The 17074-nt window shown below is 40.6% G+C and overlaps 1 non-coding gene across 1 annotated transcript; it reads right to left on the bottom strand.

Moving 5' to 3' along the window:
- Nucleotides 1-294: 294 nt before the first annotated feature.
- LOC142167728 (small nucleolar RNA R71) lies at nucleotides 295-401 on the bottom strand. The gene has a single exon (XR_012697814.1). It is a non-coding gene; the product is annotated as a small nucleolar RNA R71 (small nucleolar RNA).
- Between the last annotated feature and the right edge of the window lie 16673 nt (nucleotides 402-17074).

The following is a 17074-nucleotide window of genomic DNA, read 5'->3' on the forward strand; positions in this document are numbered from 1 at the left end:
CCGATACAAGCGGAGACTTTTCAAATTACAAACAACATGCTGCAGAATAAAGGGTTGTTCCCCGGGTCGTACATCGAAGACCCACAGCAACATCTGAAGAATTTTCTATCAATTTGTGTCACTCAAATACAGCCGAATATGACACCCGAAGTAATCAGATTATTATTGTTTCCATTCTCAGTGACCGTGGAGGCTCAAACTTGGCTGAATTCGCTCCTAATAAACTCCATTGCTACTTGGGAGGAACTAGTCAAGCAGTTCTTAAACAAGTTCTATCCACCTAATAAGACTGCAAGGCAAATTGATGAGATATTTTAGTTCATGCAGAAACCAACTAAAACTTTGCAAGAAACCTGGGAAAGTTTTAAGGGCATGTTGGTGAAGTATCCACACCATGGCATCCTAGATCAGATACTAGGACAAAGATTCTATATGGGTTTGGCTAACAGTCTAAAGGCTAATGTAGATGCTTCAGTCGGGGATGCATTCTTGAGTAAATCATTCACAAAGTGTAAGATTCTTCTTGACAAGATGACTCAAAATTCAGGCTGGATGACGAGGGATACAACACTCACTCCAATTGTGCATTCTGTTGCTCTTGACCCAAACAATATAAATGCAGAAAACATAGACACTCTCATGACCCAGATGAGCTTGTTGACAAAGAAAATGGATGAGATGGTCACGAAACAAGTTCATATTGTTGACACAATAAATAGAAGCTTATGCACTCCCTGCATAAATCAATCATATGTTTGCTCGTGGAGTGTAGAGAATGATAACCAGGGCTTCAGAGAAGTCATGAATTATGTAAATAATTTTGGGGGTCAGAGGCAAGGTGGACAACAATGGGGACCTCAAAATCAGTAGTATAGACCAACCCAAGAACAGTACAATACCAGTCCTGGGGGAGCACGACCACCAGGCCAAGTTGTGCCCTATAAAAAGCAACAGAGTTACAATCAAGATCACCAACAATAGTTGGTTTACCAAAAACCTCATCAACAACAAGTGACCAGACAGGACGACAGTAATATGATAGAAATCAAGGGCATGCTATAACAAATCATTGGGACAAATGGAAGGATGCAAGAAATGTTAGCCGCACATGACTCGGCTATGAAAGACATTGAAACTCAGTTAGGCCAGCTGTCCATGGCTTTGAACAATCGCCCACAAGGAACGTTGCCTGCAGATACAAGCATCAATACAAAAGAGCAGAACCTGAATCAGTTAATGGCAGTGAGTCTTAGGAATGGAAGGGATTTGGATAGAGAGAAAGAAGTTGCTCAATCTATTAGAGACGCAGGGCCACTTACTCTAGTGCCATCTGAGATCGATGATTCGACGGAGCTCACAGAGGTTGTAATTGAAAAAGTACAAGTTGACAAAGTTAAAGAGAAGGAAATTGAACAGCTCCCAGAACAGGTAGTGGAAAAGACTTCTAATCAGAAAAAGACACAAAGTAGTGGGTAGAAGCAAATTCCAGCACCATTCCCTCAAAGGTTGGCAAAGAAAAAGAAAGATAATCAATACAGGAAATTTATGGAAATACTTAGACAAATTCAATTGAATATTCCGCTGATAGACAAATTCATCTTCTTGACAAGATGACTCAAAATTAAGGCTGGATGACGAGGGATACAACACTCACTCCAATAGTGAATTCTGTTGCTCTTGACCCAAACAATACAAATGCAGAAAACATAGACACTCTCATGACCCAGATGAGCTTGTTTACAAAGAAAATGGATGAGATGGTCACGAAACAAGTTCATATTATTGACACAATAAATAGAAGCTTATGCACTCCCTGCATAAATCAATCGTATGTTTGCTCGTGGAGTGTAGAGAATGATAACCAGGGCTTCAGAGAAGACATGAATTATGTAAATAATTTTGGGGGTCAAAGGCAAGGTGGACAACAATGGGGACCTCAAAATTAGTAGTATAGACCAACCCAACAACAGTACAATACCAATCCTGGGGGAGCACGACCACAAAGGCAAGTTGTGCCCTATAAAAGGCAACAGGGTTATAATCAGGATCACCAATAATAGTTGGTTTACCAATAACCTCATCAACAACAAGTGACCAAACAGGACGACAGTAATATGATAGAAATCACGGGCTTGCTATAACAAATCATTGGGACAAATGGAAGGATGCAAGAAATGTTAGCCGCACATGACTCGGCTATTAAAGACATTGAAACTCAGTTAGGCCAGCTGTCCATGGCTTTGAACAATCGCCTACAAGGATCGTTGCCTGCAGATACAAACATCAATCCAAAGGAGCAGAACCTGAATCAGTTAATGGCAGTGAGTCTTAGGAATGGAAGGGATTTGGACAGAGAGAAAGAAGTTGCTCAATCTAATAGAGACGCAGGGCCACTTACTCTAGTGCCATCTGAGATCGATGATTCGACGGAGCTCACAGAGGTTGTAATTAAAAAAGTACAAGTTGACAAAGGTAAAGAGAAGGAAATTGAACAGCTCCCAGAACAGGTAGTGGAAAAGACTTCTAATCAGAAAAAGACACAAAGTAGTGGGTAGAAACTAATTCCAGCACCATTCCCTCAAAGGTTGGCAAAGAAAAAGAAAGATGATCAATACAGGAAATTCATGGAAATACTTAGACAAATTCAATTGAATATTCCGCTGATAGACAAATTCATCGTCTTGACAAGATGACTCAAAATTCAGGCTAGATGACGAGGGATACAACACTCACTCCAATAGTGCATTCTGTTGCTCTTGACCCAAACAATACAAATGCAGAAAACATAGACACTCTCATGACCAAGATGAGCATGTTGACAAAGAAAATGGATGAGATGGCCACGAAACAAGTTGATATTGTTGACACAATAAATAAAAGCTTATGCACTCCCTGCATAAATCAATCGTATGTTTGCTCGTGGAGTGTAGAGAATGATAACCAGGGCTTCAAAGAAGACATGAATTATGTAAATAATTTTGGGGGTCAAAGGCAAGGTGGACAACAATGGGGACCTCAAAATCAATAGTATAGACCAACCTAACAACAGTACAATACCAATCCTGGGGGAGCACGACCACAAAGGCAAGTTGTGCCCTATAAAAGGCATCAGGGTTATAATCAGGATCACCAATAATAGTTGGTTTACCAATAACCTCATCAACAACAAGTGACCAGACAGGACGACAGTAATATGATAGTAATCAAGGGCTTGCTATAACAAATCATTAGGACAAATGGAAGGATGCAAGAAATGTTAGCCGCACATGACTCGGCTATTAAAGACATTGAAACTCAGTTAGGCCAGCTGTCCATGGCTTTGAACAATCGCCTACAAGGATCGTTGCCTGCAGATACAAACATCAATCCAAAGGAGCAGAACCTGAATCAGTTAATGGCAGTGAGTCTTAGGAATGGAAAGGATTTGGACAGAGAGAAAGAAGTTGCTCAATCTAATAGAGACGCAGGGCCACTTAATCTAGTGCTATCTGAGATCGATGATTCGACGGAGCTCACAGAGGTTGTAATTGAAAAAGTACAAGTTGACAAAGGTAAAGAGAAGGAAATTGAACAGCTACCAAAACAGGTAGTGGAAAAAGACTTCTAATCAGAAAAAGACACAAAGTAGTGGGTAGAAGCTAGTTCCAGCACAATTCCCTCAAAGGTTGGCAAAGAAAAAGAAAGATGATCAATACAGAAAATTCATGGAAATACTTAGACAAATTCAATTGAATATTCCGCTGATAGACAAATTCATCTTCTTGACAAGATGACTCAAAATTCAGGCTAGATGACAAGGGATAAAACACTCACTCGAATAGTGCATTCTGTTGCTCTTGACCCAAACAATACAAATGCAGAAAACATAGACACTCCCATGACCCAGATGAGCATGTTGACAAAGAAAATGGATGAGATGGTTACGAAACAAGTTCATATTGTTGACACAATAAATAGAAGCTTATGCACTCCCTGCATAAATCAATCGTATGTTTGCTCGTGGAGTGTAGAGAATGATAACCAGGGCTTCAGAGAAGACATGAATTATGTAAATAATTTTGGGGGTCAAAGGCAAGGTGGACAACAATGGGGACCTCAAAATCAGTAGTATAGACCAACCCAACAACAGTACAATACCAATCCTGGGGGAGCATGACCACAAAGGCAAGTTGTGCCCTATAAAAGGCAACAGGGTTATAGTCAGGATCACCAATAATAGTTGGTTTACCAATAACCTCATCAACAACAAGTGACCAAACAGGACGACAGTAATATGATAGAAATCAAGGGCTTGCTATAACAAATCATTGGGACAAATGGAAGGATGCAAGAAATGTTAGCCGCGAATGACTCGGCTATTAAAGACATTGAAACTCAGTTAGGCTAGTTGTCCATGGCTTTGAACAATCGCCTATAAGGAACGTTGCCTGCAGATACAAACATCAATCCAAAGGAGCAGAACCTGAATCAGTTAATGGTAGTGAGTATTAGGAATGGAAGGGATTTTGACAGACAGAAAGAAGTTGCACAATCTAATAGAGACGCAGGGCCACTTACTCTAGTACCATCTGAGATCGATGAGTCGACGGAGCTCACAAAAGTTGTAATTGAAAAAGTACATATTGACAAAGGTAAAGAGAAGGAAATTGAACAGCTCCTAGAACAGGTAGTGGAAAAGACTTCTAATCAGGAAAAGACACAAAGTAGTGGGCAGAAGCTAATTCCAGCACCATTCCCTCAAAGGTTTGCAAAGAAAAAGAAAGATGATCAATACAGGAAATTCATGGAAATACTTAGACAAATTCAATTGAATATTCCGCTGATAGACAAATTCATCTTCTTTGCTCTTGACCCAAACAATACAAATGCAGAAAACATAGACACTCTCATGACCCAGATGAGCATGTTGACAAAGAAAATGGATGAGATGGTCACGAAACAAGTTCATATTGTTGACACAATAAATAGAAGCTTATGCACTCCCTGCATAAATCAATCGTATGTTTGCTCGTGGAGTGTAGAGAATGATAACCAGGGCTTCAGAGAAGTCAAGAATTATGTAAATAATTTTGGGGGTCAGAGGCAAGGTGGACAACAATGGGGACCTCAAAATCAGTAGTATAGACCAACCCAAGAACAGTACAATACCAGTCCTGGGGGAGCACGACCACAAGGCCAAGTTGTGCCCTATAAAAAGCAATAGAGTTACAATCAAGATCACCAACAATAGTTGGTTTACCAAAAACCTCATCAACAACAAGTGACCAGACAGGACGACAGTAATATGATAGAAATCAAGGGCATGCTATAACAAATCATTGGGACAAATGGAAGGATGCAAGAAATGTTAGCCGCACATGACTCGGCTATGAAAGACATTGAAACTCAGTTAGGCCAGCTGTCCATGGCTTTGAACAATCGCCCACAAGGAACGTTGCCTGCAGATACAAGCATCAATACAAAAGAGCAGAACCTGAATCAGTTAATGGCAAGTGAGTCTTAGGAATGGAAGGGATTTGGATAGAGAGAAAGAAGTTGCTCAATCTATTAGAGACGCAGGGCCACTTACTCTAGTGCCATCTGAGATCGATGATTCGACGGAGCTCACAGAGGTTGTAATTGAAAAAGTACAAGTTGACAAAGGTAAAGAGAAGGAAATTGAACAGCTCCCAGAACAGGTAGTGGAAAAGACTTCTAATCAGAAAAAGACACAAAGTAGTGGGTAGAAGCAAATTCCAGCACCATTCCCTCAAAGGTTGGCAAAGAAAAAGAAAGATAATCAATACAGGAAATTTATGGAAATACTTAGACAAATTCAATTGAATATTCCGCTGATAGACAAATTCATCTTCTTGACAAGATGACTCAAAATTAAGGCTGGATGACGAGGGATACAACACTCACTCCAATAGTGAATTCTGTTGCTCTTGACCCAAACAATACAAATGCAGAAAACATAGACACTCTCATGACCCAGATGAGCTTGTTGACAAAGAAAATGGATGAGATGGTCACGAAACAAGTTCATATTATTGACACAATAAATAGAAGCTTATGCACTCCCTGCATAAATCAATCGTATGTTTGCTCGTGGAGTGTAGAGAATGATAACCAGGGCTTCAGAGAAGACATGAATTATGTAAATAATTTTGGGAGTCAAAGGCAAGGTGGACAACAATGGGGACCTCAAAATTAGTAGTATAGACCAACCCAACAACAGTACAATACCAATCCTGGGGGAGCACGACCACAAAGGCAAGTTGTGCCCTATAAAAGGCAACAGGGTTATAATCAGGATCACCAATAATAGTTGGTTTACCAATAACCTCATCAACAACAAGTGACCAAACAGGACGACAGTAATATGATAGAAATCACGGGCTTGCTATAACAAATCATTGGGACAAATGGAAGGATGCAAGAAATGTTAGCCGCACATGACTCGGCTATTAAAGACATTGAAACTCAGTTAGGCCAGCTGTCCATGGCTTTGAACAATCGCCTACAAGGAACGTTGCCTGCAGATACAAACATCAATCCAAAGGAGCAGAACCTGAATCAGTTAATGGCAGTGAGTCTTAGGAATGGAAGGGATTTGGACAGAGAGAAAGAAGTTGCTCAATCTAATAGAGACGCAGGGCCACTTACTCTAGTGCCATCTGAGATCGATGATTCGACGGAGCTCACAGAGGTTGTAATTAAAAAAGTACAAGTTGACAAAGGTAAAGAGAAGGAAATTGAACAGCTCCCAGAACAGGTAGTGGAAAAGACTTCTAATCAGAAAAAGACACAAAGTAGTGGGTAGAAACTAATTCCAGCACCATTCCCTCAAAGGTTGGCAAAGAAAAAGAAAGATGATCAATACAGGAAATTCATGGAAATACTTAGACAAATTCAATTGAATATTCCGCTGATAGACAAATTCATCTTCTTGACAAGATGACTCAAAATTCAGGCTAGATGACGAGGGATACAACACTCACTCCAATAGTGCATTCTGTTGCTCTTGACCCAAACAATACAAATGCAGAAAACATAGACACTCTCATGACCCAGATGAGCATGTTGACAAAGAAAATGGATGAGATGGCCACGAAACAAGTTGATATTGTTGACACAATAAATAAAAGCTTATGCACTCCCTGCATAAATCAATCGTATGTTTGCTCGTGGAGTGTAGAGAATGATAACCAGGGCTTCAAAGAAGACATGAATTATGTAAATAATTTTGGGGGTCAAAGGCAAGGTGGACAATAATGGGGACCTCAAAATCAGTAGTATAGACCAACCCAAGAACAGTACAATACCAGTCCTGGGGGAGGACGACCACAAAGCCAAGTTGTGCCCTATAAAAGGCAACATGGTTACAATCAGGATCACCAACAATAGTTGGTTTACCAATAACCTCATCAACAATAAGTGACCAGACAGGATGACAGTAATATGATAGAAATCAAGGGCATGCTATAATAAATCATTGGGATAAATGGAAGGATGCAAGAAATATTAGCCGTACATGACTCGGCTATTAAAGACATAGAAACTCAGTTAGGCCAGCTGTCCATGGCTTTGAACAATCGCCTACAAGGAACGTTGCCTGCAGATACAAACATCAATCCAAAGGAGCAGAACCTGAATCAGTTAATGGCAGTGAGTCTTAGGAATGGAAGGGATTTGGACAGAGAGAAAGAAGTTGCTCAATCTAATAGAGACGCAGGGCCACTTAATCTAGTGCTATCTGAGATTGATGATTCGACGGAGCTCACAGAGGTTGTAATTGAAAAAGTACAAGTTGACAAAGGTAAAGAGAAGGAAATTGAACAGCTCCCAAAACAGGTAGTGGAAAAAGACTTCTAGTCAGAAAAAGACACAAAGTAGTGGGTAGAAGCTAGTTCCAGCACAATTCCCTCAAAGGTTGGCAAAGAAAAAGAAAGATGATCAATACAGAAAATTCATGGAAATACTTAGACAAATTCAATTGAATATTCCGCTGATAGACAAATTCATCTTCTTGACAAGATGACTCAAAATTCAGGCTAGATGACAAGGGATAAAACACTCACTCGAATAGTGCATTCTGTTGCTCTTGACCCAAACAATACAAATGCAGAAAACATAGACACTCTCATGACCCAGATGAGCATGTTGACAAAGAAAATGGATGAGATGGTTACGAAACAAGTTCATATTGTTGACACAATAAATAGAAGCTTATGCACTCCCTGCATAAATCAATCGTATGTTTGCTCGTGGAGTGTAGAGAATGATAACCAGGGCTTCAGAGAAGACATGAATTATGTAAATAATTTTGGGGGTCAAAGGCAAGGTGGACAACAATGGGGACCTCAAAATCAGTAGTATAGACCAACCCAACAACAGTACAATACCAATCCTGGGGGAGCATGACCACAAAGGCAAGTTGTGCCCTATAAAAGGCAACAGGGTTATAGTCAGGATCACCAATAATAGTTGGTTTACCAATAACCTCATCAACAACAAGTGACCAAACAGGACGACAGTAATATGATAGAAATCAAGGGCTTGCTATAACAAATCATTGGGACAAATGGAAGGATGCAAGAAATGTTAGCCGCGAATGACTCGGCTATTAAAGACATTGAAACTCAGTTAGGCTAGTTGTCCATGGCTTTGAACAATCGCCTATAAGGAACGTTGCCTGCAGATACAAACATCAATCCAAAGGAGCAGAACCTGAATCAGTTAATGGTAGTGAGTATTAGGAATGGAAGGGATTTTGACAGACAGAAAGAAGTTGCACAATCTAATAGAGACGCAGGGCCACTTACTCTAGTACCATCTGAGATCGATGAGTCGACGGAGCTCACAAAAGTTGTAATTGAAAAAGTACATATTGACAAAGGTAAAGAGAAGGAAATTGAACAGCTCCTAGAACAGGTAGTGGAAAAGACTTCTAATCAGGAAAAGACACAAAGTAGTGGGCAGAAGCTAATTCCAGCACCATTCCCTCAAAGGTTTGCAAAGAAAAAGAAAGATGATCAATACAGAAAATTCATGGAAATACTTAGACAAATTCAATTGAATATTCCGCTGATAGACAAATTCATCTTCTTTGCTCTTGACCCAAACAATACAAATGCAGAAAACATAGACACTCTCATGACCCAGATGAGCATGTTGACAAAGAAAATGGATGAGATGGTCACGAAACAAGTTCATATTGTTGACACAATAAATAGAAGCTTATGCACTCCCTGCATAAATCAATCGTATGTTTGCTCGTGGAATGTAGAGAATGATAACCAGGGATTCAGAGAAGACATGAATTATGTAAATAATTTTGGGGGTCAAAGGCAAGGTGGACAATAATGGGGACCTCAAAATCAGTAGTATAGACCAACCCAAGAACAGTACAATACCAGTCCTGGGGGAGGACGACCACAAAGCCAAGTTGTGCCCTATAAAAGGCAACATGGTTACAATCAGGATCACCAACAATAGTTGGTTTACCAATAACCTCATCAACAATAAGTGACCAGACAGGATGACAGTAATATGATAGAAATCAAGGGCATGCTATAATAAATCATTGGGATAAATGGAAGGATGCAAGAAATATTAGCCGTACATGACTCGGCTATTAAAGACATAGAAACTCAGTTAGGCCAGCTGTCCATGGCTTTGAACAATCGCCTACAAGGAACGTTGCCTGCAGATACAAACATCAATCCAAAGGAGCAGAACCTGAATTAGTTAATGGCAGTGAGTCTTAGGAATGGAAGGGATTTGGATAGAGAGAAAGAAGTTGCTCAATCTAATAGAGATGCAGGGCCACTTACTCTAGTACCATCTGAGATCGATGAGTCGACGGAGCTCACATAAGTTGTAATTGAAAAAGTACAAGTTGACAAAGGTAAAGAGAAGGAAATTGAACAGCTCCCAGAACAGGTAGTGGAAAAGACTTCTAATCAGGAAAAGACACAAAGTAGTGGGCAGAAGCTAATTCCAGCACCATTCCCTCAAAGGTTTGCAAAGAAAAAGAAAGATGATCAATACAGGAAATTCATGGAAATACTTAGACAAATTCAATTGAATATTCCGCTGATAGACAAATTCATCTTCTTTGCTCTTGACCCAAACAATACAAATGCAGAAGAGAGATACAACACTCACTCCAATAGTGCATTCTGTTGCTCTTGACCCAAACAATACAAATGCAGAAAACATAGACACTCTCATGACCCAGATGAGCTTGTTGACAAAGAAAATGGATGAGATGGTCACGAAACAAGTTCATATTGTTGACACAATAAATAGAAGCTTATGCACTCCCTGCATAAATCAATCGTATGTTTGATCGTGGAGTGTAGAGAATGATAACCAGGGCTTCAGAGAAGGCATGAATTATGTAAATAATTTTGGGGGTCAAAGGCAAGGTGGACAACAATGGGGACCTCAAAATCAGTAGTATAGACCAACCCAATAACAGTACAATACCAGTCCAGGGGGAGCACGACCACAAAGGCAAGTTGTGCCCTATAAAAGGCAACAGGGTTATAATCAGGATCACTAACAATAGTTGGTTTACCAATAACCTCATCAACAAGTGACCAGATAGGACGATAGCAATATGATAGAAATCAAGGGCATGCTATAACAAATCATTAGGACAAATGGAAGGATACAAGAAATGTTAGGCGCACATGACTCGGCTATTAAAGACATTGAAACTCAGTTAGGCCAGCTGTCCATGGCTTTGAAAAATCATCCACAAGGAACGTTGCCTGCAGATACAAACATCAATCCAAAAGAGCAAAAACTGAATCAGTTAATGGCAGTGAGTCTTAGGAATGGAAGGGATTTGGACAGAGAGAAAGAAGTTGCTCAATCTAATAGAGACGCAGGGCCACTTACTCTAGTGCCATCTGAGATCGATGAGTCGACGGAGCTCACAGAGGTTGTAATTGAAAAAGTACAAGTTGACAAAGGTAAAGAGAAGGAAATTGAACAACTCCCAGAATAGTTAGTGGAAAAGAATTCTAATCAGGAAAAGACACAAAGTCGTGGGCAGAAGCTAATTCCAGCACCATTCCCTCAAAGGTTGGCAAAGAAAAAGAAAGATGATCAATACAAGAAATTCATGGAAATACTTTGACAAATTCAATTGAATATTCCGCTGATAGACAAATTCATCTTCTTGACAAGATGACTCAAAATTCAGGCTAGATGATGAGGGATACAACACTCACTCGAATAGTGCATTCTGTTGCTCTTGACCCAAACAATACAAATACAGAAAACATAGACACTCTCATGACCCAGATGAACATGTTGACAAAGAAAATGGATGAGATGGTCACGAAACAAGTTGATATTGTTGACACAATAAATAGAAGCTTATGCACTCCCTGTATAAATCAATCATATATTTGCTCGTGGAGTGTAGAGAATCATAACAGGGCTTCAGAGAAGACATGAATTATGTAAATAATTTTGGGGGTCAAAGGCAAGGTGGAAAACAATGGGGACCTCAAAATCAGTAGTATAGACCAACCCAAGAACAGTACAATACCAGTCTTGGGGGAGCACGACCACAAAGCCAAGTTGTGCCCTATAAAAGGCAACAGGGTTACAATCAGGATCACCAACAATAGTTGGTTTACCAATAACCTCATCAACAACAAGTGACCAGAGAGGACGACAGTAATAAGATATAAATCAAGGGCATGCTGTAACAAATCATTGGGACAAATGGAAGGATGCAAGAAATGTTAGCCGCACATGACTCGGCTATTAAAGACATTAAAATTCAGTTATGCCAGTTGTCCATGGGTTTGAACAATCACCCACAAGGAACGTTGCCTGCAGATACAAACATCAATCCAAAATAGCAGAACCTGAATCATTTAATGGCAGTGAGTCTTAGGAATGGAAGGGATTTGGACAGAGAGAAAGAAGTTGCTCAATCTAATAGAGATGCAGGGCCACTTACTCTAGTGCCATCTGAGATCGATGAGTTGACGGAGCTCACAGAGGTTGTAATTGAAAAAGTACAAGTTGACAAAGATAAAGAGAAGGTAATTGAACAGCTCCCAAAACAGGTAGTGGAAAAGACTTCTAATCAGGAAAAGACACAAAGTAGTGGGTAGAAGCTAATTCCGGCACCATTCCCTCAAATGTTGGCAAAGAAAAAGAAAGATGATCAATACAGGAAATTCATGGAAATTCTTAGACAAATTCAATTAAATATTCCGCTGATGGATGCTTTGAGGGAAATGCTAGGCTATGCGAACACGATGAAGGATTTGATGTCTCAAAAGTTTTACTTCCAGGACCTGTCTACTGTAACTCTGACACAAACTTGTAGTGCGGTAGTGATAAGACCTATGGCTCAAAAAGTGTCTGATCCCGGTAGTTTCACTATCCCATGCAGAATTGGAAGTTATGCTTTTGCTAAAGCATTGTGCGACTTGGGAGCCAGTATTAACTTGATGCCCTTAGCAATCTACACAAAGTTAGGCATTGGCAGAGCTAGACCAACCTCAATGTTGCTGTAACTAGATGATCGCACAGTGAAAAGGCCAATAAGAATCTTCGATGATGTGCTCGTCTAAGTGGGGATATTTGTATTTCCTGCGGATTTTGTGATTCTTGACTGCCATGTTGACGAAGAAATACCCATAATTTTGGGAAGGCCGTGTTTAGACACTGGGAGAGCATTGATTGATTATGAGACCAGAGAGCTGAATAATGAAGAAATAATATTCAATGTTCAACAGTCTTTGTGGAGGCCCAACGTATTTGCAAATTGTTCGCTAGTGGAGCCCGTATATGTAATACTAATAGAGGAGGATGAGACTCTTAATGTCAGAGACCCATTAGAAGTTTGTTTGATGAATTTGAACAAAGTGGATGGTGAAGAGTTGGCAGAGTGGTTATGGCTCTCGCAGGTCAAGGGTTCTGGAAAAGGGAACCTCAGTTTGAGCCACAACACTTAGAAGAAAGAGAAACACCACATGCGAAGCCGTCAATAGAGAAACCACCACCGTTGGACCTGAAACTGCTTCCAGCTCACCTCAGGTATGCTTTCTTAGGACCTAACTCTACTTTACTTGTTATTATCTCATCTAGTTTGTTAGTTGTGCAGGTAGAATAACTCCTACATGTTTTATAGTAATGTAAGACTACTATTAGTTGGACCATGGCAGACATTAAGGGTATTAGCCTAGCCTTTTGCATGCACAAAATTCTCTTGGAAGAGGGGCACAAACCTTCCAGGGAACATCAAGAAGGCTGGACCCGAATATGAAGGAAATGGTGATGAAGGAAGTGATTAAGTGGTTGGATGCGGGGATCATCTTCCTGATTTCGGATAGTATCTGGATAAGCCCAGTCCAACATGTTCCGAAGAAAGGTGGCATGACTGTTGTACATAATGAGAATAATGAGTTGATCTATACTCGTACAGTCACGGGTTGGCAAATTTGCATGGATTACAGAAAACTAAACACGACCACCCGGAAAAACCATTTTCCCCTGCCATTCATTGACCAAATGTTGGATAAGTTGGCAGGGAGGTCTCAAAAGCCCCTAAGGATAGAGAGAAAATGTCATTTACTTGTCTGTATGGCATCTTTGCCTTTTGGAGAATGTTGTTTGGCCTATGCAATGCACCGACCACTTTCTTGAGGTGTATGTTAGCCATTTTCACTTATATGGTTGAAGATATTATGGAAGTCTTTATGGATGATTTCTCAGTGGTGGGTAATTCATTCGATGAATGTCTTCACAATTTGAGAAGAGTGTTGAAAAGGTGTGTGGAGACAAACCTGGTGCTGAACTGGGAGAAGTACCATTTTATAGTACACGAAGGTATAGTTTTGGGGCATCGAGTGTCAAGTAAAGGTATTAAAGTCGACCATGCTAAGGTTGATGTGATCGAGAAGTTTCCACCGCCCACTTTGGTCAAGTCAGTAAGACGTTTCCTTGGGCACGCCGGTTTCTACAGGCGATCTAAAGGATTTCTCTAAAATTACTAATCCCTTATGTAAACTGCTTGAAAAAGATCACCTCTTTGTGTTTTCTTATGATTGCAGGTTAGTATTTGAGGAGATAAAGAAGAGACTGGTGATTGTACCAATTATCAATACACCCGACTGGGAGCAGCTGTTTGAGCTCATGTGTGATGCGAGTGACTATTCTATATGAGCAGTTTTGGTGCAGTGAAAGGACAAAATGGTGCACCCAATTTACTATGCAAGCTGAACGCTAAGCGGTGCACAACTCAATTATACCGTGACTGAGAAAGAAATATTGGCTGTGGTGTTTGGATTCGACAAATTTAGGTCTTATTTGACAGGTTCAAAAGTGATTGTTTATACTCACCATGCGGCACTTAGATACTTGATAGCAAAGAAGGAGTCAAAGCCTCGCTTGATCCGTTGGGTTCTTTTTCTACAAGAATTCGATTTGGAGATCCGCGATAGGAAAGGAATGGAGGACCAAGTGGCAGACCACCTCTCAAGGTCGGAGGGAGCTAAAAAGAAAGTAGAGGTTGAAGATATAACAGAGACATTCCCGGATGAACAATTACTAGTAGTGGCAATGGAGGAGACGCCTTGGTATGCTGATATTGCTAACTATTTGGCAAGTGGTATTGTACCTTATGAACTCTTTTCGATTTAAAAGAAAAAGTTCTTTTGTGATTGTCGGTCTTATTACTGGGATAAACCTTTAATTTTTAAAATATTTGTGGATAACATGATCCGGAGGTGTATCCTCGAGAAAGATCAATCTTCTGTTTTGCAGGCTTGCCACGCTTCACCATATGGTGGGAACTTTGGAGGAATTCAGACAGCAGCTAAGGTGTTGGAGTCGGGTTTGTATTGGCCTACTCTATTCAAGGATGCCTGTGCCTGGGTGAAAAGTTGTGATGAGTGCCAAAGAACCGGCAACATATCTCGCCGTCATGAGATGCCAATGACTACAATTCAAAAGGTGGAAGTGTTTGACGTGTGGGGGATTGATTTTATGGGACCATTTGTCAGCTCGTATGGTAACAAGTACATATTAGTAGCAGTTGACTATGTTTCCAAATGGGTTGAAGCGGTGGCTCTTCCAACAAATGATGCCAAGGGAGTGATAGGAGTTCTAAGAAAAAATATTTTCACACGGTTTGGCACTCTGAGAGCTATAATCAGTGATGGTGGAAACCATTTCTACAATAGAGTGTTTGCAAGGCTGTTAGAAAAGTATGGAGTTCGCCATAAGGTTGCCATACCTTACCACCCGCAAATGAGCTGGCAAGTGAAAGTGTCAAACAGGGAAATCAAAAGTGTCCTGACCAAGGCAGTGAATGCGACGCAGACAAATTGGGCAAGGAAGTTGGATGATGTGTTATGGGCTTACCACACATCATTTAAAACTCCAATTGGTATGTCTCTGTACAAGTTGGTGTTTGGAAAAGTATGCCATCTTCCGGTGGAGATTGAGCATAAAGCCTTATGGGCACTGCGGCATTTGAATTTGGATATGGAAATTGAAGGCATAAGTAGAGTTACAGAGTTGCATGAATTCGAGGAGTTCTGGTTCCAGGCATTCGAGAGTACAAGATTGTATAAAGAAAGGATGAAGATGATGCATAATAAGCACATTCTAGATAGGAAATTCAAACCCAGAGATCTAGTGTTTTTATACAACTCGAGATTGAGATTATTTTCGGTTAAGCTGAAATCTAGATGGTCGGGACCATTTAGAGTTGTGCAAGTGTTCTTAAGTGAAGCGGTAGAAATTGAGTCCGAAGATGGAACAAATAGGTTTAAAGTGAATGGGCAAAGGTTGAAACACTACCTTGGAATGATTGAAGAAAAAAGGGAGAAATATGTGATGTACTTGGAAGAGCCCCAATATATGAGTGAAGTGTAATCTTGAAGGCCTGCGTCGTGCCGCGACGTTAAATCAGGCGCTTCCTGGGAGGCAACCCATGATCGTGTTGTATTCGTCATGCCATGACGTTAACTAAGGTGCTTATTGGGAGGCAACCTAATTAATATCGTAGAGTTAGTTTAGTTTTAGTTTTTGTGTTTTATGTTGAGGCGGACTAACAAGTGATTTTTGTGTGAATTTGAAGTATTTTGATAGGTTGTGGAGCTACAGGGAAGAAAGATGTGCTCGGGGCTAAAACAGATGTTGCAAAACGAACAAGAAAACACTGAGCCATCACGGGACAAAGTCGAGTATGCAATCTGAGCGTACCTCGTGTTGCTTAGAACAAAGGTACAATGCCCACACCTCGCCCTGCACAACTTTTTCACTGCCCCACACGATTCCTCATAGGGTCTAGCGTGCAGATGCTAGCGCGCCTACTGGCGCCTCGCGAAGCTTGGACATCGCCCCTCACACTGCCTGGCTATGTCCAGCACAGTAACTTTATCATGCCTGATGGCACCTCGCATGAAATTCTTGCCGCTCCTCACGTTGCCTTGCGCCAAGGCCCAGGTAAGTGTTTAATTTATTTTGTAGTTTCTCTTTTAAATCCTCCAACCCAATTACAATAACCCTATATTTAACATCAAACACACACATGCTCATAACAGACCCCTTTCATACCTAAACCCTTTCTTCCCCACCCCACTATATCGTCTCCTCCACAAACACACACACGCACTGCGATTATCTCACTTCACTTCCTCTCCACTCTCTCAACCACCAGGTATGGTCTTCTCTCTCTCCTCTTTTCTATCTTTTTTTTCTATGTAAATTTTAGTGTTGGGTAATATGCTATACAAGGTACAACAGTGGTGCAATTGTGCTAAAAATAATTTCCAACCCAATTACCCCATAGCTTATCTTGTGATTGTTGTAATGAGTGTTTCACACTCGATTCCCAAGCAGATTCGGGAGGGTGGAGCATTCCTTCACCCACAAAGAAACTCACATACAAATAATGCATACAAAGTGTTCGATAAAATGCCTAATTGGCAATTTTGGTCCCAATTGGAGCCCGAGTCTCTGGGATTGATTGTTTTGTGTTAGGTGAGCATGATTGATATGAAAACCTAAGTGTGGGATGACTCTACGGAGTCAGGGTGGATTG

This window comes from Nicotiana tabacum, chromosome 12 (genome assembly GCF_000715075.1).
Source record: "Nicotiana tabacum cultivar K326 chromosome 12, ASM71507v2, whole genome shotgun sequence".
In the NCBI taxonomy this organism is placed as follows: Eukaryota; Viridiplantae; Streptophyta; class Magnoliopsida; order Solanales; family Solanaceae; genus Nicotiana; species Nicotiana tabacum.